Source organism: Struthio camelus, chromosome 2, assembly GCF_040807025.1.
Source record: "Struthio camelus isolate bStrCam1 chromosome 2, bStrCam1.hap1, whole genome shotgun sequence".
Taxonomy (NCBI): Eukaryota; Metazoa; Chordata; class Aves; order Struthioniformes; family Struthionidae; genus Struthio; species Struthio camelus.
In genome coordinates this window covers 128065583-128091108 of record NC_090943.1, presented here as the reverse complement: position 1 = coordinate 128091108, position 25526 = coordinate 128065583, and the positions used below count along the sequence as shown (strand labels likewise).

Below are 25526 nucleotides of genomic sequence, written 5' to 3'. Positions count from 1 at the left end.
CAAAATTACATTGTCTGAAGATCTGAGGCCTGACTTGGGGCTGTTGTTGTAGTTATATGTGAGGATCTCTGACTATAGACCATATGCTCTGCTGCGGTATGTATTGCATAACTATGGAAAATGTCTTAATGTAGGTATTTTTCATTCGCATAAAATTGTCTGTAAGAATTTATATCCCAGCTGGTATGATGTTATACAGAAACAATATCATGTGTTGTTATGCAAGCTGTGCATATGTTTGGTTTCTGAGGCCAAAAATCAGGATGCGGTTTGAAGAAAAGTGGGAGGAGTCAACTAGTAAAAGTGTTATACCATATGACAACCTCCAGAAAAAAAAAAAAGGCATATCAGTTGGGAAAATATATAGCAGAAGTGGAGACTGTCTTTACTGCAATAACTTGGGATCTGCTGCGCACATGTGCACATTCGCATACCACTGGAGTTTTAAAAGAATAGCATTGCAACCTGTTGTTTGTGTAATCCAAATGTCCAACAATAAAGCAAAACCACCGTCTGTGCTGTAATCTGATACCTTGTGCCAGCATAAATCACTCGGCGAATTTCAGCATATTACTGGCTAACTAAATTATTAGAGAATACAAAATGCCTTCCACGTCTAGAGGAGCAGATAGGATGGTCATATTATATTGTATACACATCCACTTGTAGGCTTCTTGCTGATTTAGGAGAGGATCTCGAGTAATTATCTGCTGCTGGTAAATGATCTGTAGGTTACCTTAGTGCATTTGAAAGACACCAGAATGATATGCTTCACAAACTGGAAAGTGCCCAGCTTCTCAAAGGTTGCTTACAGTATGCATTACTCTTCCTCAGGTGAGTTAAGCACCTGCTTAAGTCTGAAAATATTTTACTGTAGAACTTAATATGACCCAGTAGAAACTTCTTCTTTTTTTTTTTTTTTCGGTCCCTAAGGTCACATAATAGGTCTTTTTAGGTATTTAATTTGGGTTAGAGATTCACAGTGGAATGAAAGGGAATAGCTTCAATTTCAATAAGTATATCTAATACATGAATTATAACAATAATAAAGTGTAAGTAGCTTCAAAAGCAGCTTTATATATAAGCTAGTTCAAATAATAGGAAAAATTATGCTTCTTGGGGAAATCCTAGCATTTGCAGTTCTCCATTTGTTTCCTATATTAATTTTTTGAAATATGTTGAAATTTTCAGGCTCCATATGGACACATTTAGTCAAATTAATTTCTCTAGTATGTTCAGTCAAGTTCCCGGTAGTTACTTTTTTTTTTTTAATTCTGTGTTTTCTGACTGTGTGATTAATGTAAGTAAATAAGTAATCACCAGATGGAATGAAATCCTGCTTCCTGAACTTACATAAGTACTCCAATTAAAGTAACGTGGAATAGTAACATGAAAAAGCTATACACAAATTAGCCATTTTTACAATTAAAATATAAGAATTTAAACCACTCTAGATCTAATTAAAGGCAGTTAATATATGAGAGATTATTCGGAAGGACGTAATGGTTTTATCTATTTTCATCTTTATCTTACCAACAATCCTAACGCATCCCTTTCTAATATAATAATATGGTTTCTTATTTTTTAATAGGGTCTGACATCCTTGGTGACATCTGGCAAGCATGTGTCTGTGGTATGACAGCCGTTTTATACACCTGTACTTGAGCTATGAGCTGGCACCTGCCACAAAGCAGGCAGCAGGTAAGAGACATCTTTGCCACTTCAACGGTAATCTAAACAGCAAAATGCCACATTCCTAATTGTGGTACTCTGATAAACCTTTCTGATTTGGTTTTGTTCTGCATTTGATTCGTTTGATTTGGTTTTGATTCTGCAGTTGGCCTTTCCTACCCTTAAAGTTCCAAACATGAATGCAAGATTTTTTTAAGGTCTCTGTCTATATAACCTCGGACCTGTGTTCCGAGGTTATATGTTGTGAGAGCATAAACCGACACTCAGATGGAAACCTAAGGCATGCTTTATGATATGCAAGAGAAGTCTCAGGCCCACATGATCCCCTTGCATGCATCCGCAGTGAGAAACAGCCACTTGTCTTTCTGGTAAAGTCACACCTCCTAGGAAAGCGCTGAGTTTGCCTGCTATTGAGACAGAGCGGTTAAGCAATCTGGGCTGTGTGCATACCAAACAGCTCAGGCTTAGGCCAAGCTAAGGGACAGCATCATGAAGCTGGGGTCAGGAGACATCACCCAGCACCCGCTCCGTGCTTACTGGCCTATTGCCATTGTTGACAGTGTCGGTACTTCCAGTCTTATCTGTGGAGAGATAGTCTTCTTGTTTTATTTTACTCTTGTATAGGTTTGCTGCAAGTTCCACTAATTTCCCAGTAATTTCCTTTCATGTAGCCTGAAATAAGTAACAGGAATGTAGTTCCATCACCAACAGTTTCTGAAGGAGATTCACAACCACCCCAGCCTTTCTTGCCTTGTTCTTTCAAGAAATCCTAAAGAAACCAATGGCACTACCTATCTGAATAAAATAAATAGAATTAGCCTGGGTTTTAGTGTTTTCTATACCAACTTCCCTCCTGAAAACCTCTGCTTTTCCTGATACTTTTGCAGCTAGCTCTTGCTGTATTTAAAAATCCGAGAAATTTTGCAGAGAATGAATTACTTCACTTAAGCTCTCAGTTAATTCACAATGTGAGTGTCTGATATTCCCTTGTTGCACAGCACCCAGCAGAAGAAAAATTTGGAAATTAAGATGAAAATACAGTGCAAAAGTTCCTGGGTGCCTCATCTTCCTTATCATACAAGCACAGACCAAGGACCAGTAGAAAAATATTCCCACTTTCTAAATTTCACTTGAGCAGTATTCACCTCTGCTCAGACTCCTTCAGAAAAGAACCTACGAGCAGTTCCTGCAGCTCCAGGAAATGAGCAGCAGAACAAAGCCATCTGCACAAGGGTCTCTGTGCATCTCCATTAGACCTTTTCTTCCTAGTAAAATCCTGCAAGAACCCATGACCCAACCTGCATTGCTCTGAAGGTAAGAGGTCTTCCAACAATAACATTTAACAAATGGGACAGAAAAAGGTGTTCCTGAAAGTCTAGTATCTGAAATTTGAAATATGTGCCATGCTAACTAACGCATACCATGTTTTTGTGAGGAAGACAGAACTCTGCTGATCGCTGTATCTCCTAGTGGAAGTGTTTTGACTCACAGCCACCCTACCTTCTGTCAGTCTCCAGAGATATGCATATCCTAGATATGATAGCATTAAAGAGTATACAAATAAATAAATAAAAATAAACTTAGAGCTGCCCCTACGACCTCCGAATTAAGGAACCAGCTCTTTCATGCTAAGTAGACCAGACTGTCTTTTATCTCAGAAGCACTAAATCCAATTATCAATTTTTAAGTACATTATGAACCACTCTATTTGGTTCATTATGAAAATAATCCTTAAAGAATAAACTTGTATATTTAAAGATTTCAAGAAACTTGATAGAAGTCGACGTTATGATCTCTGTCTACAGACAGGGCAACTAACAGAGATTAAATGCCCTACACACTTTTGCAATGGCAGCAGAGAGCAGTTCCCAGTCCAGTTCTCCCAGGGTTCCCTAAACACCAGGTCAAACAACTCCAGAGGATTTTCTTCATTATCAAATGCTATTTTTTTACGTTTTAGAGTTTTTTTAGAAAATTAATCAAGCAATTTATTTAGGCTTTTTTTTAATGTTATGCCTATTGTTTTCAAGATTCTCTTGCAGTTTGGAAAATAAATACCTTTCCAGGCTGCACTTATTCATTTTTGTTGAATAACTTTGACTTCCCACTGCTTCTTCGGTGAATGGAGTTGTTTTTTAAAAAAACCATCATTATCTGTGCTCCCCCTTAACATCTACATGCGTATATCTTGGTACGCAGCACTCTCACTGGTGACAATACATTTCTGGAAATTGTACTAACGGTCAGTAAACTCAAGGCTCGGATTCAGGAAAAAATGTCTGAAGCGTGGAAAAATAGTGCGTCATTTAAACACAGAGTTAAATATTTGCCTAAATTAATAAGCAAAAGAATATAAGAAATACTGAGTTGAAAGTCTAATCAAGCTGTTATAAAGGAGTAGTCTTGGCATGAATCAGTAAGTTTCCTTACAAAGTAAAATAAACTCTCTAAAAACCTAGCTATTAAAAGACCTTCTTCTTCAGATTAAAACAGTCTTAAGGAGGGTCAGAGATTTGTCTTCTGATCTCTGACAGTCCCTTTAAACAGTCATTCTTTGTAAGCAATGACAGAAACATCCCATATTTCATGTTCATCCGGCAGGACAAAAAACAGATGATACAATAAAAAAGGAAACTCGCACCAAAAACATCAATAAAACTTTTAGACCCCAAACTACATCCCATTTCTTTTTAGGGCTTTTGGAAAGCCTTGTGGTTCAAAGTAATGGGTCGCAGGAAGTGACCTAGTAGATTCTGCCGTTTGGATATGTAAATAATTGGTCTGTCTTGGTACTGCAAAATGAAGACTACAATTTGCTCTGCCACCACTCGTGGAGCTCTGTCTGAAGACACAGAGGTGGCAGCTCCGAGTGACGTGGACACGCCAGTTGCCAAAAGCATAACTGTGAGCAAATTCTGGTAACGAGGTCTCTCCTCCCGCCGTAGGTCCCAGGCCAATTTCTCGGCACTGTCTAATGGTGGGGTTTGCTTCAGCGTCACTGTTACTGCGCAGAATCCTGAGCTGGCAATAAGGCTTGCGAGGTTTGTTCACGTGATGAGAGGCAAAAGAAGCTTTAAGTGCATGGCCTGTAAAATTCCAGTAAATAAGTCACTGCATATTTTAGAAGGAGCTTCTTACCACATCGTTCACAATTAGTATGCCCATTTCAGCATTAAAAAGATACCTAGGAGAAGAAAATATGTGTATAAATACAAAAAAAAAAAAAATCAGAACAGAGCACTTAGACTGAATAATTAATACCATTTTATGTTATGTAACCATATATTTTAATCATCAAAGATGACAAGGGCTACAAATTCATGTTTATTGACAAGGATGCATTCCTTAAGTCACCGTTTAAAATGGATTTTTATGGCCTGTCTTAATAACCAAGAGGCAAAAATGTGCTGCACTGCATGGACATGCTGAAGATATGAGTTAAATGACCAAGACTACTCTCTAGCTCCCTAGGCAAAAAGGCAATAGAACTGTTATTGAGGCAGAACAAAGAAAGAACTATCTTATTCTCTCTCTACATCTACCATCTTTAAATATTAGTAAAAGCATTGATTAGTCTAAAAATAAGTTAACAAATTTGCCATGCTCACAACACACTGAGTCTACATTATGAGCTTATATAATTAATAATTATTAGAGTTCATCCCTGTAACATAAAAGCTGATTTCAGCAGAAATACTACAAGGAAACATATTTTATAGCAAAATTTAACATTTTCTATACTATATATCTCAGCATTTTCACCGGTGGGGACACTTTCTGCTGCTTCACATGGTTCTGCATTCCGCCAATTTTCTTCATGTTCTTACATAATTAATCTAATACTGAATTATATTTTATTCCAAATATCCGTCTTCTCTTCAAGAGCTGTTAAAATTGCTTAATAGTTTGCACAGCAGAGAACTATTGAGAAATACAGACCAACACATTTTGCTTTCTTGAGGCACATAATAGTGATTCCCAGCAATCGGAGAGCTTCATATATTTTCTTATCCTACCTCAGTAACACCATTAAGTGTACCTAACATTAAACATATGTTGTATCATATACTGCACTTACTGCAGTATCTCCTTGCATTTCTGTGTTGATATGGGAACGTGCTTCATATACTTCTAGCTTAATTATACGCCTTTCTCTAACTGTAACTGCACTAGCTGCAAAGGCAAGCAGTTTCAGCCGGCTCCTAGCTAAACATCATACCTGCGATGGAGGTTACAACCCCTTCGCAGCTGCTGATGAAGCCGCTCACATGGTCACTGCCTAAACCAGCTCAACCAGGGTGAACCTGATTACTTTTAAAAGTAACTATTTATTAACTCAGCTGGAAGAGACTAGACTTTACACTGAGGAGTAACTCAGGGAAAGTAAATTCTGGCACCAAGGAAGGTGGCCAGAAGCTCAGGGCAAGATGAAAATTGTAATTTATAACCTAGTACAGATACAGTTAGAAGAAGACACATTGGTACAGATCAGCTTTAAAATATTGTATTATTTTGCTTTTGTATTGCTGTTACACAAATAGATAATTTTACATTTGAAAAATGGTTAACATCACTGAGGTAAGGCCCAACTAGTAAAAAGAGCTTTTGCTGATTGACTTAATCCAAAATAAAGTGATTTTGAGATCAGAATATGCCTCAAGGTGTTTTCCACTGTGATTATTTGAAAAGGACACACACACACACAAAATCCCCAAAAGAGTTAATTCTTTTAACATTCCCAAAAGAATGTCTGGCTGTAAAAGTTGGAGAGTATTAAGCAATAGTAATTAAATTTCTGTGAAACGAAAAAGAAAGATATATTCCGTGGTTTTCCTACCTGACCTGGGCAGATTCCAATTCTTGACTGGAAGATGGATTTATTCAGAGCCGAATATGTAAAAACCCTTAAGACCAGTATGAAAATACCTTACAAAATACCTTACAGGCCCTCAACTTTCTCTCTCCTTTTTTGTTTCCATTGCTCAGTTACCTACAAAAATATTCCATGTTGGTCTGTCTATTCCCAAATGGGACAGGACAGGGAGAACCGAGTTTACAGTAAATCCACATTTTTCCCTAGTTATCCTGCATATTGCTCCCTGTTTGGACCAGGCATACTTTCCTTTAGTACACTCTATACCTTATTCACTTCTGTCAACAGAAAATGCACATCGCAGTCACACACCAAGGCACAAGTCACAAAAGTCACAGAAAAAGTAAAAGAAGTGATATTTATATGTCACTCTGATAGTCAAGGGAGAAGAAATGTCCCAGTCCCTCTTTCTAAAAATAAAGCCTCATACAGGTGTCATCTCTGTATTTCAATGGAGTTTTGAGAAGAAAAGAAGTTGTCATTTATGGAAGTTACTTCCTGCTATTTGAAAAAAAAAAAAAAAAAGGTCCACTTTAAATCACAGTTCAGGTCATCCATATCTTTCATCCATGAAAACCACTCTTATTGGTATGGAAATGGGGAATAAAACAGTCATATTAGCCCACCGTCTGATATATCCAAATAACACGCACAAACCCTTCCCTAGTCATCTGCTCCTTTCAAAAATGCATTGAAGGCACTTACCAGGTCTTAGAAAAACAGAATGAAAAGAAAAACAAACAAAACCAGCTATTCCTGCTACCAGTAGTAATGATGAGCTGAAAAATAACCTCACCATACTGTCTTAAGACATATCTAATAGAAAAGAAGTCCTCTCTGATTAGGGACTAATTCCACGCTGCACTACCGTTTCAGCGTAACCTCCCTTTCACTGACAGGTGCAATACGTGGGTGCAAATTTCTCGGTATCAGCAATCTACTATTCTGCATTTACATTACTAAGCAACATCATTACTTTGATTGACTTATGTACATTGCTGCACTTCCACCTCTTGGGTGCGGAAACGAAAGATTGATTCTGATTTGGGTGCCACAGTTTTGCACAGAAGTAGTTCCAGTGAATTAAGTGCACTTACTCCTGATTTACAGTCATGGAGGAAAAATAATTTTCTTGATTACCCTCCTATTTAGAAAGCTCCGACTCTTTCAGATAGAATAAAGTTGCACTGGTCTAAAACTCACATGACAGTTAGGGGCATAGTTACATGTATTTTTCCACAAGACGATGGCAGCTGTCCTCAAAGTATAATGCGAGTTAACTAGGAAAAGGTGATTGACTGATGCTGAGGTTAATTGCTTGTTGGCATGCTCAAAAACCTATGCTAACAAGTGCTGCTTGTACCTAACAAGTGCCAATTATTTCCTTATATTCCAGTACACATTATAGTATGCTAGGCACTATCCAAATATCCAGAAAGATCCGGACAACTCTGCCCTGATCTAATGAGTTAATGATTTAAGAAAAGTATGCTAGCTACTGACCAGAATGGTCCAGTGCATATTACTAACCACTGATGTAGAAATCTTCATATTATTTTATAACACAGAAAGACTTTTGTAAGGTTATCAGTGCACTGAACACATACTTTCGTAATGCTGCTGTAAACAGTAGTCAGACCATCGACTTTGTTTTCACTATGGGCACTCAAAAGCTCACAGTAACAAACGCTGCTTATTACAGTAGAAGTCAGCAAAATCTTTAAAAATGCTGGTATTTTAATCCTGTTTCCACATCGGTGTGTTGAAAAAAGCATGTTCTATGTATAACCGACGAGCAAGCGTACCTGTGAGCCCTGTAAGACTTACCACCTAATAGGCAGATTATTATGTAAAATATTGCCTAATATTTGTGTAACATATTCACCTGGCTTGAAAATATGCTGACAGAACTGAAAAGCATAACATCATCCATTGTTAAATTGATCTTAAATCGATAATTTTGTTCCTGAAGCGTCCGTAAATACCAATTTTAATTGCATTGATAAAATGTGAATTATGAAAGCAGAATTGTCCTGACTAATACAGATTTTCAATATGATAATAATGATGTAAAATAAGATTAAGAAGTAACAACTCCTGAAGAAAAAGTTAATATTATGAAAATAACAGTGCAAAGCCAGCCTCCCTCCCACCTTAGACAAGTAATCCAACTTGGGTCAGTTGGAATAAAAGGAACGACAGTTGACCTGAGTACGGGACCTAACCTTTCATGCTATCCTTGCAAGAAACCTGACAGTACTTGGTAAAACTGCATGCTCTATCTGTTACTGCTTGTCTAATTTCAAAATGTATATATTTACTGACATTACAACATAGTATCACAGCTGAAAGTCTTCAGAAAAGTACTAATTTTGAAAGCTGGGAACTATAACCCTCCTCCATTTTCTAAATTGTAAAGATGCAGTTTAATGTGTCCAATATGTCGGTAGTCTGCTGAAAAAGGTAAAAAGTGCCTAAGCTGTGGTTTGATCTCTCCTAGTGCTGTGATGTGGAGGGTATTGCAGCATACCACTGTCCCAATAATTCAAAATAATGCAAAAAAATTTTCTCTAACCATAGGGCTTGTTCAGGAGGCATGAGCGTTCAAAACAGGATTAGATGAGGTGACCATAAAGATAAAAAGATTTAAGAAAATCTAAAAAGGTTAAGATCATATTTGCAAATACAGCATCAGTATTCCTAGAATGTTTTAGGATAGATATGTACGTTTCTGTACCCATCAAACACTTAATAAAAGATGGCTCCTCTAGGCAATTTGCAAACTATAGTTTCATCTAGATATATGTCAGTGTAAATCAGGAACCTTCAGTTCTCAGTTTTTCTAAACAAGTATGCCATAATCTTTCCTAGCCCTGTTTCCGTCAGACCCTCATAAATCTACCACATTGCTCTGTCTCCTCAGAATGCAGTCAAATTCACAAATATTTTAAAGGTATAGTGAAATACACATATAGCAAGTCTATCATTCTAGTAGGAGGTAGTAATTTCCTCCACCTGCAGTATATATTTCATTTTAACACGTCTTTAATAGACACCAACTAATCATGTTTAAAGGCTACCTCTTTATTCTTGCCCTTTATCCATAAACTGCTCTTTTTGTTGACCTTAATATATAAGGTGAAGATAGGCAATCGTTTCATATAAATGCTTACCTATATGATTTTGATTTTAGGATATGTAGGATAGAACTAGTTTGAATGGACATAACTAAAATTTTCTTAGTTTTCAAGTGCCATTGTCTAATATATTTTTTGTTCTCAACCATCTAATACTATCAGAAATACTGATGGCCCTAAAATGCAATGTCTTCATTTTTTTATGTCTTGTATTTGATAAAAGAATAAAAACATTATGGCATTTATAATTTTAGATCTTTTAAGACATAAGTCCTGTATGAAATTTATAATATAAAAGTCCCTTTTCCTGGAATTACAGTTTTGTATTTATTGAATGCATTCACAGGCTCCCTTAGGATGTGAAATGTATGGAAATATATGTGCATTACTAAAGAAAGAACTAAATTTATTCTTTCCCCACATCATGCTCTTCTTTGCAGTAGAGGTTTTTAATTCAACACAGAGCTAGAATGAGATGGAGCCAATTTCCTGGTCTATATGTGTGACAAATGCTAAAAGTGGCACAAGATTAACAAATTAGTTGATGTATATATCTTTAAAGATGTTTTTAATATGTCCCAAATCAAAATGCATGCTTTATTTGAAATGAAGATTTCTTTAGAGTTGAGTAGTAAATGGGACTCTCATATATTCCTGTAATTTAAGAAGGAATGATGGCATATATGACAGCTAAAGAACAGCAACCTGAAAAATTGTATACAAAGACTTTACTGCACATCATTCTAATAATAACTCCTTTTGATTCTATAAATTGTATATGTAGTGATTAATTCCAATATTTTAATGAGAAATTTAGTATGGAAAAGTTAATTATTTCAGCACACAGGTATTTCTCTTATATATGAATGTTGGCAAAGCATTAGCTAGCAAAATATAGAATTCTTTCTTGTTAAGCCATGTGTCAGGTAGAAGCTTTTTAAAAAGTGGCTATGGAGAGATCTACAGTATAGACATGTGTGTCATTATAGAAAGGTTTCTTTATGATGGTTTGAAAAAAAAAGTATGGAACTTGACCTTTTTAGCTGACATAGTAATCACCTACTTGATGTAATCCAGATATCTAACACCAAACAATAAAAACATCTGTGACAACAAAACCATGTAAAGCTGGTGGAATTATTTAATTTTTAAAAAACAATAGTAATATATAATAATCAGATAAGCCTGAATTGGTTTTCTTCATATACAAAAACTTTTGCGCTTTGCAAATGCTAGTTTTAAAGAGCTATTAACTTAGTCGTGAAAGCTTTTTAAGCTCTCATGCATATGTTTTGGAGTTACCTCATTCATTCTGCTTTTAGGACCTTGTCATAGTCCACCTGTTTTGCTTTTGCTTAAATTACATCAAAATAATAGCCTCTGAAAAAAAAACCTTACATTTCTACTGACTATATCCAAACATGATAATATGCTTAAAATTCAAGAGGAGCCATATTCAGGTTGCATGTCTCAGTCACCCAATCTCCCTTTCACATATCTGTTCATGTTGACAGACTATGTCATAATACATCAACAGAAAGATCAGCATAGAAGAACAAAAATTCATCGCCTGACAGCAAGAGGAAAACTGATTTCTACCATTAAATTAGCAAAAATATACCGATACCTCACTACCAATAAGGACACTACAACTAAAAGCATTCACCATATTATAATTCTGAATGAGCACTGGGAATTTTTTGTTTCAATAATCTTTAAACACACACACAAAAAAATCAGAAGGGCGGCAGAGGGTGGACTCAAGGGTGTCTACATCTTTACAGGTAAAGAATTGATTTCTGCCAAATGATGCCGTTCCATTTTGGTTTTGTTACTGCTTTAAATACCAGTTCCAAATATTCATTTAATTAAACAGCACTGAGCACTAAGCTTTTTTTTTTCTTTTTTGCAGAACTCATTTCTGAGGGAGGATCTTTTTTACTAGGTCAAGGGGATATGTGGAAAATGTTTTGTATCGATAGAGTGCATCAGCTTCTTTATATCTGAGAATTTCTACTCATGTAAAAAGTATTCTGACTCTCTCATTGCTAGATATACTTTTAATGTATTATATTGTGCAATGATGTTTCAGCAGGAATTTAACAATACCTGGAATAAATAATGTCTTTTGCAGCCTGGGGCAACATCTGCCACTTATGCATTAATTCTGCCCCTGTTTGAACACTCTACAACATATGCACTTCTCTTTTGTCTGTTATCCTAGAGTTGTGTTATTCCCAAATATTGACATCATCTACTTTTATCAGCACTAACTGCTCTGAAGCTTCCTAGTCTCATGCTCGGCTCTATTTCTTTCTATTGATTATCTTCCTCACTCCAGCAGGTAGCTAGCCAGCGAGGCTGTCCTGAGAAATAGCTTCCAATGACTTTATACGCACAATTTACACGGAATTGTTTAAAGAAGATATTAGCCTCAATACAAATCAGTGAACCTCATTTAGTCAATACTGCACAATTCAGCTGTTGGCACCCTGTCACATGTTAGTCTTTAAAGTCAACTACCATACCCAATCTGCACATTAGCCGTAGTATTTAGTTTCATATTAAAATGAGACTAGTTTTTCACTTTTCTTTTTGAAATCTCTTCAATATACTTTCTACATCACCTCATTGAACCATATGATAGTAATATAATTTTAAGTATAAAAACCTGAGATTAAATGCTTGATTTTTGACAGTGTCCTTAAATATAATAAATTCAAAGGGAAATACTGTTAACTTAAAATGGAGTGTTTTTCATTAAGTCCAATCAAATGGTAGACAACAAAGGATCTTTTATTTGAGAATATGAAGTGAAAATGAAAACCAGAAAACCTTTACTGAGAAAAGGTCTAGCTAAATTATGTTGGAAGGAGGTCTCCAGATTGAACCTGGGTGTTTCTTTTGCTAAAAATGAATTAAACTAAGATGCACTACGGGAGAATAGCTTACAAAGAAGGAAAACCTAGTGCTTTTTAAAGATGAAAACATGGCCTAAGTACAGTTAAGTTAGAATAAAAACTACAAAGAAAGATCAAGTATTAAAAAAAAACCCTAAAACTACTGTAACACCTAAACTATTCTTTTATCACCAGGACAAGGAAATTTGAGGAATTTCTTTATCCCTTTTGCATTCCACAGCAGTACTCTAAAACTGTACCTGGATATTTATGTGAAAATCATACTTTCCTATTAGCCTACCAGACTATGATCTAGGCTGTGATTTAGACTACATCTAAAAGTAAGATATAAGAAAAGCAAATTATGTATACTTATCTGTGAATCTTTTTCTTGATAAAGAAGATAACTCTTCTTTCTTTTCAATTTGTGTTAGACTTGTATGTGTTAGTGTACTTCAGCATATCCGTGATGTTTATACTACAAACTATATGTGCATCTTTAGGCAGCAAGGAAAAAAAAGGTATTGTTCCTAATTTCTGGAAGAAAAATTCTTATTTTTGCTGCAAGAAAATGTTTACATCTCTCCTGTAACATGTGTTGTTCTACAAAGCAGAAATACATAGACAGCATATTCATAACTATTATGTTTTCCAGGAGGCAAAAAAGGAGGTCTGGGAGTACACAGACCAAAAAATTAACAACAAAATAGAAACCTCTCTTTGATAATGCATGATTGGTATTCTGGAAAATACAAAAGCAAAAATGCAGAATTCTTTTTAAGTCCTGATAGACAATCATCTAACTGAATACTTTCAAGGGAAGGTTAAAACTGTGTAACTAATTAACTACTGGGAATGTCGAAACTTGGCAATAAGTTTTACTCTAAATGTTGACAATGTGAATATAAAAATAGATGCATTTTGCATGACCTTTGCTTCCTGCTCTTTTCCCTTTAAAGATCAGCGAATGGTAGCTCAGGTTCTCAATCCCAGGTAGGAGAGACGCTGAAAGATGACCAGCCTAGCCTCCCTGGTACGGCTTCGTATGCACGCGCACACACACACACACACACACACACACACACACACACACTCATTCACATACACACATTTATCGCAACCTGACGCTCATAGAAAAGCCTTTTCCCTTCTCTAAGCTTCTGCAAGGAGCATTTCAGAAACCAAAGCGGGGCGGGGGGGAAGCAGTGAGGACAGAAATAGCTGCATATTCTGGCAGCAAAAAGGCAGGTGTGGTATGGGAGATCTAGTGTTTGTGTCTGCTGCAGTGTTTGTTGTTAAAGGATTTGCAGTGTTTTCCATGGGTCTAAATATGGTTAGTCTAAATGCAACTGGAAAGAGAAATCTTCCAGATATTGTTTGGTCTATTTACTCGAGTTACCTGCCTATTAAACAAAAAGTTACTCTATCTTTCAGCTGTTGTCTTCTGTGTATGTATGTACCCACTCGATATTATTCTCTTCCAATTATATTAGCAATTACTAAAGCAGATGCAAATTCTTTCACTTATGTGTTATATAGTGTGCTTTAGATCTTGGGAATCTTATCAAATGTTCATATGCATCAGTACCTAAATGTGTAACAGTAGTTCTCCTGTAACGTTTCCAGAGAAAAGAGACAAACTGGCAAAAAAGTATGCTAGCTCTTATTTCAATCGTCTTTTATAAAGATGGCTAGATAGAATTTAGTTAGAAATACAGTTAACGTGAAGTTTTTCTAAAAAATCCTAAACTTTAAGAGTTACCTCTTTGTTATATACTAATACATAGTAAATATATGAATAAACAAGTGTGTAGTGACACAGTAAATAAGCACACAACGAGCAATACAGTATTTTTAGGAAGATAAAAGTATGTACAGGAAAATAATATGCAAACCAAAAGTTACAAAGTCGGATTGTTCTAGCTGTTTTCTTAAGTAATGAAAAATATCTTTAATCACTATTACCTATGTCTGTTTTCATCATAGCAGGAAAAAAAATCAAAGAGTTCTTACCATTGCTCATTCTATTTATAACCATTATTAGAGATACATGAATTTACTATGTGCTGAAGTTAAGCTGTACTGATAGCCTTTTCCATACTGTCTTAAAACTGTAACAGGGGCTAGAAAAAAACTTAGAAAGTAGATTGGTAATATTTGCTCTTCAGGAGAAAGGACAGCTTTTCTGGGTGACGCTTGAAAATATTTGTAGCCCAAACAAATGTATTATTTTGTTTCCTTGATGTAGATATTCATACTTTCAAACCTTAGGATTTCTTTAAAATAGATCCTTACTGCATGAAAAGGTGAACAGGAATAATTTACGGTAAAGTTTCCTTGTCTGTTTAGGTTTAGAATATACTATGACATATACCTAAAGGGAAAAAAAGTTAATTAAATAACATTGTTTTCCCCCAAAAGCACCATTATTAAACTATGGTTGTGTAACTTATCAGTAGACGTTGTTACCTTCTCTGCTTGATTAGCTTTTGATTAATGCTCATAAATTTAAATTCAGACATACTTAGCCTCTTTGATTTTTAGACAGATGTCAGTCAGCATTAGTGTATCAATTTTTCATCAGAAAATAGAGGTGCATGTTAAAATCCCTTTAACAAATATGGAAACTCTCCATGAGGCCATATTATCAATTGCTAATTATATCCTGAAGATAAGCATTAACTGAGAGAAAAACATCAAACTGTTTACAGAGCATGTGAATCTCAATTGGACATAAAACCGCCTACTTCGTTTCCTGCTTTCCTTCTTTGGCCTCATATTGTTCATGCAGTACATGAGAATACTATACAAACTATGAAATATACTTTAATGAAAGATATTGTCCTGGCAAGATTAGCTCAGGATAAATATGACAGCATAACTACCAAAGAACGAGCGGGTCAGTGCCAACTCATGGTGCATGATTTTAAAAGCACGTAGCATGTTTTATGTGTGGCGTGTGGCTTAGAGAGGGTTTATTTGTATGTTTGTGTATACCTTATTTGAGCATCGCTGTGTGTCTGTGTGCAGACTATTGAGAAGGTGGGAGAATAAGGTCTGGAAGTGGAAATGGAAAGTATTGCCTTTGGGAAGAGCCTGACTTGGGAAGGGTCCTGGCCCCGGCTTTGAGAGCTGAGGGTGGGAAGGGGCGCTACAGGTGGCTCCGGTTAAAAGGTCCAATATTCCAGCCCACTGAAGTCAATGATAGCTAGCAAGTCTGTTTTAAAGGACAGTTTTAGCTAGACACTGATTAAAGTTCTTTGAGCCGTATTAACGGAGTAATAGCCCCACAAATCTGGCTTAGTAATAAGACTATCTTTTGGGTTTTAAAGTTAAATGGCAAACCAGATGCATCATTTCAGTGGCCTTCGAAAGACAATTCTAAAATGATGCTCAGCTGGTACAATGCACTATTTTGCGTTCACAATATGAAATGGATTTTTTTTTAAGCTATTAATAATGGGAAAAGATTTTGAAGACTTTTGAGGGAGACCTGTTTAGCTTCCCACCTAATTTAAAAATTAGTCTTGGCTGTCTTCTCACTCCATCAGTCCTGAATCAAAATTTCAGATCAGAATCTACTATTTTCTTATCCATTTTAAGCAGCATTAAGTAGAGTGAAAGGCTTTTGTTTACATTAAGGAGCCAATCCTACAGTTTTCACACAGGAAAAAGGCCCATTGGAGTCCATAGTAATTTTATGCAATTTATCTTAGTATGTACAAAGCTTAAAGACTGTTACCATGGTGTGAACTCAACATTTACCATTTTCCTATAGAAGACTTCCATCTTTCAAGATTATTGACTACTTTTCTTTATACTAGGTTTCACTGCCTTTGCGAAACACACTAGAACAGAGCGCAGCCTGCCGTGTCAGTGTCCCTTCTCTCTTTCTCCCTGTCTCTCTTGCCCCGCTAAAAAAGAATACAAATTGAAAAAAAAAAAAAAACCCTACATCATTTTGATTTAAAATTTGCTGGAGTCTATTTAGTGTATAAATAACCTTAAACTGATGAACTGTTCTTTAGTTTATTTGAACAGGAGACAATGTTATTGAAACAAATCTAGTTAACAAGATAATTAGCTTTTGCAATATTCCTCAGAAGGCTGGAAATCAGCAGTTCATCATTATAGCATACAAATAACAGTACGTAATATTAAGCCTATGCTTAAGAGTGGCTCTGTGAAAACTGACTATTCGCCTACCAGAAGAGGTATTGTTTTTTAAAAAGTATCCAAGGACCACCTAAAGCTGATTAATTCACTGTACATGGAAGAACGAAAAAATTTTCCAGTATTAACCCACTCTAAAACTGTAGGGTATTTCTGATGTTGAAAAGCTAGGGCTGGAACCAAGAAAATCCTTTTTCTTGCTTCCACAAAAGGCTTTGGGCCTAATTATTTTTAAGTATAATCCAGCCAACATCTTCTCATGCTTAGCTGCACTGAGTGACACTATTTGTGATGCCCAGTCTGCTGAAACTGAGCAGGTTGCTGTCAGTTTAAAAATGACTATAATAAAAGTGACCATGAAGATGGATCTTGTGATTTTGCGTTTCTAATCAGTCATCTGTGAAGAACACTTTTGCTTTGATTCAGCAGACTGGTGACAGCCATGATTGATAGTGCATGAGGATGAAAAAAGGTTATTAACTGTCTTCCTATTAAACTCAATGTATTACCCCTCTAGGTGCATCTCATACTTTAAGTTAAAGTACTTACTCAGGTAAGGTCAAGAATGAACTCTATAAACACGGTATCCATCCTGTTGTAGATGAACCAGGAACTCTAATGTTAAATTTTGAAAGTTCAGCGTTAAACCGTATTTGAAGGCTATTCTCTTAATTACTGTGCCAAAGCCAAAAACTAGTAATACCTTTGTATAGATCTAAATATGCACTTATACACAAATATTTTTGAGTGAGAAATGGATACATTGATTGTTTCTGTGTGTTTGTACATATGCACACATATGTATTATTTGTTTCAATATTTGCAAAATAAAAGTTTAAATAATGTTATGTTAGCAAAAGAAACGTGGAACTTGGATGTGAAGTGTCTATATAGCTAAGGTATAATACTTATGCAGAGAACAGCTTTTTACCTGCCAGTACTTGGAAGTTTCTTTATTAAATGGATCAGGTATAGTTTAATAAATTATGAATTCTTCCTATTAAAAGAAAATCCAAATGTTTTGGCATGAATATAAAAATATGTATTTGTTTATTATTTGCCTTGCAGCATATTTCAGCTTTAGTTTTTGTTTTATTATTTTCACTGAGGAGTATCGTATCAATCAGTATTCACAACTACCTATTGTAAAAGAGGAAAATGGCATATATATTCAGTTTTAAAAATAATTATTTGGTGGAAATATTGATTCCTGGGATAGTTCTAATTTCTAAGTTTGTCTCTGTGAAGTGATAATTTTAAAAGGAGTTTAAGGATCAAATAGTGGGATACATGTTTCCTGTGTCCATTATTGCTGCTGATACCAGAACTGAACAGAAAGGGAGAAGTGATCCACATTTTGTATGCAGGGTGGCATCGTTTTAGGTTTACAAGTTTATCCTATGACTAAACAGTAAAAAATACACAATCTGCTTTTTAAGAATTAGGTGTTTTACAAATACTTTCTCACAATAAATGGCATTTCAGCTTTTTAAATTGATTTTATCTTTGTGAATAAATTTCAGATCCTGTTTGAATTTGTCTGTTTGTGCATTTTTTTAAATACTGCTCCCTAATACAAGGTTCTATTCAAAATAAGTAGACCAAAAGATCAAAAACCCAATGTCTCTACTTACAGAGTGCACACTGTCATCTGAAGGAATGCACATACACACTTGTTTAAAATAAGCTCTTACCACATTGTACACAAAATCTCTCCAAAAATACATCCATTCCGTATTTGTCTTTCAGAGTATTAAAACATACTTTTAAATACAGTTTTATAATATTCCTTCATTTCCTCTTTTAAATTAGGTTGAATATATCTCTATACTCATTTACAGTAAGATGCATTTAGAGGAAAATGAGGATGTTATTGCAAAGCTAATTTTTTGGGGGGGTGGAAGTATCCTACTATTTTGATTATTCTGTAATATACTTTCACATAACACAGGTATGTATTTTATTTTTCTGATGTTTTTGAATTTTGGTAGTCTTCCTTTTTATTTTTAAACTACATTTGAAAAGGCATTCATAGCAGGTTAGAATGAATTCAGAATAAACATAATCTACCTAACATGACGATGTTATCTCACAAGAAATGTTAAATAATCCTCTGCAAGGTCTTTGTTTCCAGAAAGAGTGCTCCTTTCAGGTGTGTTCTTGGGAATAGGCACCAATTTTCCCTTCAGTAACATTTGTGCTTTATAATAAATTGCAATCCTGTTGTAGCCCCGTGTGGATTTACTACTGGCAGGCTTTCTCTCTGACAATTTGGGGTCACTGTGGATATAGGTGAGCAATAATTTCAGGGGTGATGGGGATATTGACAGAATTTAACAGTCTAAGTTCCTGGGCAAATATTTGTAAAATGTACACTTCTACATTGGGCTTTTAGTTAATCAGACTTTTGGGTGATATTGTCTCCCTTGTTTATGGATTGTATTTTGTTTGAAACTATCTCAAATATTCATTTCCACTTGTGCTTGAATCTGTATTGCAAAATGTTTAAAATAAAAGCTATCGTTCCTCCCTGAAGCACATGTAAGCCAAGCAGAAAGTTACAGCCATCAGAGGCTTAGCTGAAAAACTATATAGTATGCTTTTAGCAAATCCTAACTATATCAGATAGCTGACCATATTTGAAAGCATCTTTTGTTTTGGGAAGACTTGTAGGTGCCTGCAGCAGGTGAAGCCATTTTATAAGACTTCACACCAAACGGAGGCCTCGAAGGCAGCGAGAGCCTCTCTGACAGTGGGCCAGATCTGCATCTACTCACTCAAGAAGGGATTGGCAGGACGGGGCCCATTCTGTTCACTTCATATGTATAACCTATAGGGAAAAAGCACATCTGAGCGTAACTCCAGCCATACACAAAACGGTGAACATGCTTCAGTCAACATGGGTAAAATTAATAAATTAGATTTCTTCCTCCAGCATCTTAAAAAGGATTGCCACTAGAAAACAAGGAGAAACACCAAATAATGAAACAAAGAACAGGGTAGGGCCATTTAACCTGAAACAATCATTTCCTCAGGTTAAGGTTTATTTAAAACCCAGAGCGGGCCTAAAACATCAACTCTAGTGGTACCCTTTGAAATGCTTTTTTATTCCAGCATTCGCTACACATGCGGAAAGCAAATCCTGCAATAAACTGCGGGCTAAGTGCATGTGGCCCAACCAGGACCATACAAAGGCTACACACATAGCATGTGTCACAGCCAGCAGCACACGAGTGACTTCGCCGGGGGGGATCCCGCTGCTAGATCCCACTCCACAGAATCAGGGTAGAGTAAGGGAAAAGGCCAAGGAGGGGGGGAATGAAGGGGAAAAAGAGAGGAAAAAGAAAAACCCCAGACCCCAAGGCACACCCCAGCCCAAGGAGGGCAGGTAGAGCGGCCGGGAAGCCCGGCTCCCCGCCGGCCGAGGGGATGCCGCCGGCGCCGGCGGAGGGCACGCACCGCCGGCAAGTTTGCACCCCGCGGCGCGGAGCGGCGCGCGGCCGCGCTGCGTCCTGGCGCCGAGCCCCGGCACCTGCCGCGGCCGGGGAGGGGGCGGGGGGCAGCCTGCGCGCCTCGCCGCGCCCCGCTGCGCACCCGACCACCCCCCCCTCCCCCGCCCCGCCGCGGGCGGCCGCCGCTGCGCCGGGCGGGCCGCGGCGGCCGGGAGCGCTGCGCGCCGCGCCGCTGCCGCGCGGCTCGGCGGGCTGCGGCAGCGCCGGTGCGCGGCTCGGGGGCGCTGCCCGGCGGCGGCGGGCGGCGGGGGGCGAGGCGGGGGAGGAGAGGGAGGGGGCTGGAGCGGGACGCGGCCGCTGCGCGTCCCCGCGGCTGCGGCGGCCGCAGCGGCGCGGGGGGCTCCGCGGGCAGCGCGCAGAGCGCCGCGCCGCGCCGCGCCGGGCCCCGCGGACACCGGGCAGTGGGAAGTGCAGGGAGGGTAACGAATTCCAGCGGAGAGCTGGAGAGGAAGCATTTTTTTTAAGAAATCTGCCATATTTAACACTGACCACACTAAAGATGTTATTAGCCGGGGTGGGGGGGGAGGGGGAATGTGATAAGAGAAAATAGATAATGACACATAATGCAAACCAGAAGTTTGAAACTAAGTTACTTCGCAGAAAAGGAGCCACAAGCTCAACTTTTTTTCTTTCTTTCTTTCTTTCTTTTTTATAGGCTGAGGCTGAAAGACGGGGAGATAAACTTGTTAAGGAAAGACATATTCCTCTAGCAACCGGGTAAATAAAATAGCTTAAGAGAAACAGTGAAAGGCATGGGGGTAGGGAAATGCAAAGGACATACTCCTATTTAGAAACCCCAAAGGAAATTGTAAAGTAGGAAATGAAAAGGAGGAGGGGAAACATTTCTGTTGCGAATTAGAGGGAATGAAGATTAGCGGGGGAAAAAGGGGGAAATAGTGCAGAAGGTCTAGAATAAAAGGTCTAGAATAAAAGCACCAGTGAAGATTGGCTGGTGTTTAAAATATCCGAACTGAGAAAAGTGAGTGGTGCGCTCATCTCTTTGGCATGGGTGTGGGAGAGGGAAACGAGGGGGAATAATTACTAATTTAGTGTGCTATGTGTCCGGAGGAACCAATCCAAAATAAGAGATAGATTTTGCTGATAAAGATAGCTGTGAAAAACGCCAGAAGAAAACTTGAGGATACAGAGCCTTGAGAGGAGAAGAAGAGAATTAGAGGAGGAGGAGGAGGAAGGCTCCAGGAGTACAGGAAAACTTAGAGGACCAACTGGATAGGAAGGGAGCAGCTACGGCAGAGATGGAAAGAGAGAATGAAAGTGAGAGAGAGGGAGAACAGGAGAGATGAAAGAGAGCAAATCATGCTTGGAGAGGCAGAAAGAGTGGTGGGAGAGGATGGGAAGAGGAAGGCAGGAGCGGAAAACCAGAAGGAGAGAGGGAAGGAGGGACAGAGGGAGGGATGTGGGGAGAGAAGGAAGGAGACAGAGGGAGGAGACAAGGAATGAAGTCCTCTAGCCTGGGGAAGGTGCAGCACTGAGTGAGAGAGAGCTCACTCTGAGGGTTAGGTTAGATTTCCAGAGCTCTTAGAGCTCATCGACCTGCCCGCTGGAGTCACTATTCAACCCGAGTCCCAAACACACGCCTCACTAACTACTTTACAGCCACTTTCATTGATTTTCTTTATCAAATAAACATAATACCCGTTACAGCAACACTTCCTCTTCGCGCAGCCAGAATGCCACAAGCTCTGATTGCTGCATTTCTCTGGCTTGCAGTTCCCCACCCTCCAACCCTAAATAAATTGTATTCTTTCACTTAAATGGTCAAATGCATTATGGCTTGCAGAATTTTTCCTGTAATCTGGAAAGTATATTGCGAGCTAGGCAAATCGTTTAAATTATAAGGTAAAGGGTCCCCATCCCCATCACCCTGGCGTGAAGATACAAATTTGTTCCCTCAATTGCAGGACTAGCTCGTCTATATACATATTTATTTTCTGCTAATAAGTGGGAACTTTATTTAATGGGCGATGTTCAAGTGAATACTGTCGCCTGACAAATACAGGAAAAAATTAACGCAACTTTAGCAGTCGCACCTAAACTGTCACTTGATCTAAGCATTTCAGCCTCAAAACTCAATTTCATTAAAAAATCCCCTAAAAGTAGCCCCCCTTCAAAAGCTGTTTTTGAACTAGGCTCTTCCATATATGTCAAAGGGCTGTTGAATTATTCATTATTATAATTACTATCATCATTGTCATTATCCCTTTCCATGTGGAAATAATTTTATTATCGTAATTTGATATCTGAAGAATTTCCTGTTAGTCGTTTGATAATCATTTTTTTCTACTGAAAAGAAAAGTTTTGTTTATAAATGAGAGAAAAATATTTTAAATGCTTTTATGTTTACTATAGATTTCCGTTTATCTAATCGATCGGAATGCCAATAAATCGATTAAAGGTTTAGTGTTTTACAAACAACCATTTTGTGCTTTTTGATTTTACGTTCAGAATGATTTTAATAAAGCTAATGCCTTCTCTGAGCGTTTGTTCACCTCAAACCTAATATTGCATCATTTCTGTTATTTACAATTGCAATTTAAAGTGTTTTTAATGAGAAAAATAAACACAAATAAAAGAAGGAAATAATCTGTTCAAATTACTTTGTGCCTGTGGTCAACATATTTAGGCAAAGCCCTTAAAAATCTTGGTGAATTATATGCGATCATACAGTGATTGCGGAATATTAAATTAAACTTAGATAAATCCGCATTGAAGGAGGCAGCACCCAATCCTGAATTTATTTCCCATTTTCTATAACAGCATCACTGCGCTCCTCTCTTTGCAATGACAATGTGCCAAATCTAGGCATTTTGAAAACATTTTCCATATGCTTTAACTGGAGACTGATAGACAAAGAAGAAAAGGAGATGGTCTTTTTTCTCTTGAGGTATATTTCCTTTAACTTTTTCTCCAACCTTTTCTGATCTTCATCATTTTGAAACAAAAGTTTGAAAATCATTAGGACCTTTTTTTTCTTTTATATTTTTTTTCCTTATCGCGTAATCAATTCCTGAGCTGTGGAGTTTCAGTTACGCTTTAATGCAGGACTATAGAACTATCATTTCTATACCTTGGCGGACAACATTTTTGGGAGAAAGCATTGATTCATTTAGTTTTCGCTTGCTGCTTTTTGTAATTAAAGATGGTTTTAATTATACTTTTTTGTAAGTCAGATCAGATGTGCTGCTTGCTTGCTGGAAGGATTTTTTTTTCTTTTAACGGTGCTTTTAATTTATGTGTAGTTTTTACGGATAACACAGAGGTGGTGGCTTTTATTTAGCTGTAAAATCCACACGTTTTCTTTGAAAACTTGGCTCCTTGGGCGAAAATAACTTTTCCTGGTTGCTTTATAATCGCTGTTTGTAGCAGTGGTAGTTTAGCATATTGTCTACACAACAAAGATTTCTGTTTTATTGGCAGTGTGGATTGTTGGTTTTAGATATAAATATTTCATAACTTTTCTGTTTCTGCAATAAGATCGGTAGTTTTATCGGTTTTTTTCTGCCTTCTTGTTTTTCCTTCTACCAGAATCGTTTTATTTCTGAAGTCCCTTTTTGTCCTTTTCCAGGATAGAATGTATTTTTTCCCCCTTTGGATATATCACTGCTGGAAATATGCTCTTGGGCTTTCTTGAGGGGATGGGGGGGAGAGTGTTGGTAAGCGGTCGTTTTCCTTGATTTGCATAAGAGCTAGTGAAGTGCCTGTGAAGTTGGTGAATTGCTATTGTTTGGGGCTAGTCCTGACTGTTTTTGTTTATAAACACTGGGGTGGTTGCCGGGAGGGGAGGGAGGTCAGAGCACTGTCAAAGCGCTGACCTCTGAAAGCCCAGAGGGCGCCTGGCTCCTTCACCCTCTTCTTTCTCTCTCTCCCTCTCCCTTTTTCTTTCCCTTCCCATCCAAGGCCAGGAGCTCAGGTTCAGGGCATTTAATCCCCGCGATCTGCCCAAGAAAGGAGCTGAAAAAGGGCTGTTAAGGCTCCGGAGGAAACGCCGGCAGCAGACTAAGACCTGGAAGGCTTTTATTTATAGTAACGTCCGGGTGCGCGTTTTTGTGCAGCTCCAGCCAAAATAACAACAACAACAACAAAAACCAATCAGGAGCTCGTCTATTTAGCTGAAAATCGTATCGAGGTGTCTATGCTATTCGGATGTGATTTTTGTCTTAGGTCACTGCTCGTTAGACGCACTTTCAGGAGGTGAATGCCAAATCTGGGACAGTGAGGGTAGAATTGTAATGCAATATATTATTATTGTTTTATTTCTTTTTCGAACAAAACTTTCCAGGATTGAGATCAGGGATTTGTCTTTTCTTTCCTTTCTCTCTCCCCCTACCCCTAACCCTTCTTACGGTGTACTGGAATGTGTTTGTTGGGGGGGGGAGCGAGGGGAATGTTGTAAATTAACTATAGATTTGTGTACGTGATACCTGCAAAGAAAGAAATAATTAATAATAGCCAAGCGCTTTGGGTTCAGTGTCAATTTCATTTCCAAAAAAAAAAAAAATAGTACAAGAGATTGCTATCACGTTTAAGTATGTTTTGAAAAGAAGTTGCTGAGTTAAACAAAAATGTTAGTTAACACACTGCCTTTGTCAAATAGCCCCCGGGAGGAGAAGAGACAACAAAAAGGAGAGGAGGTGGGGGCTGGGGATCTGAAAGTGTTTGTAGCTCAGATAAAGGGTCTGTAACACTGAAATCTTGTAATACCTCGTTTCAAACTGAGCTCATCTATAGACTTAGGGAACGCAGTAAAAAGACACGGATCCCCTTTCCCTTGGGCTGGGGTCTGGGGAGAGGAGAAGGTGGGGGAAGGGGACGTTTATTAGGGAATTATGTCGCTTTATTAAAAAGGGGAGCGGCTGTGGCTGTAATTATGCAGATCCTTGTGCCCCTGTGTGCCCGCAGCGCAGATTTAGGGAGTGAAATGAGCTTGGCGGAGAGACGTGGTGTAACACAGCACTGATTTGGGCTGGGATTTCTTTGTCTATTAAAGAATGGTCAGTCCCGGGCTCTGGCCCCCACCAGATCCGTCTCGCCCAGGCCAATAAGTTTTCCTTGAGGCTGAGACTGGACGTGGTGGAAGAACAGAGAGAGAGAAGGCTTTTTTCCCCCCCTTTCTTTCTTTCCTTTTTTTTTTTTTTCTTTCCTCCCTCTCTTTGAAATGTAACGTCACTATCCGAGCTTTTGCGGTTTCAACAGGAGGCTGGAAAAAAAATCCCCAAAT

At 37.9% G+C, this 25526-nt stretch overlaps 1 long non-coding RNA gene across 1 annotated transcript in view; it reads right to left on the bottom strand.

Moving 5' to 3' along the window:
• Window positions 1–2515: 2515 nt before the first annotated feature.
• LOC104153528 (uncharacterized) overlaps window positions 2516–25526 on the bottom strand; it is a 28569-nt gene continuing 5558 nt past the window's right edge. The window contains exon 2 of the long non-coding RNA XR_696289.2: window positions 2516–4876. This is a non-coding gene — a long non-coding RNA (uncharacterized lncRNA). The remainder of the gene's footprint in view (window positions 4877–25526) is intronic.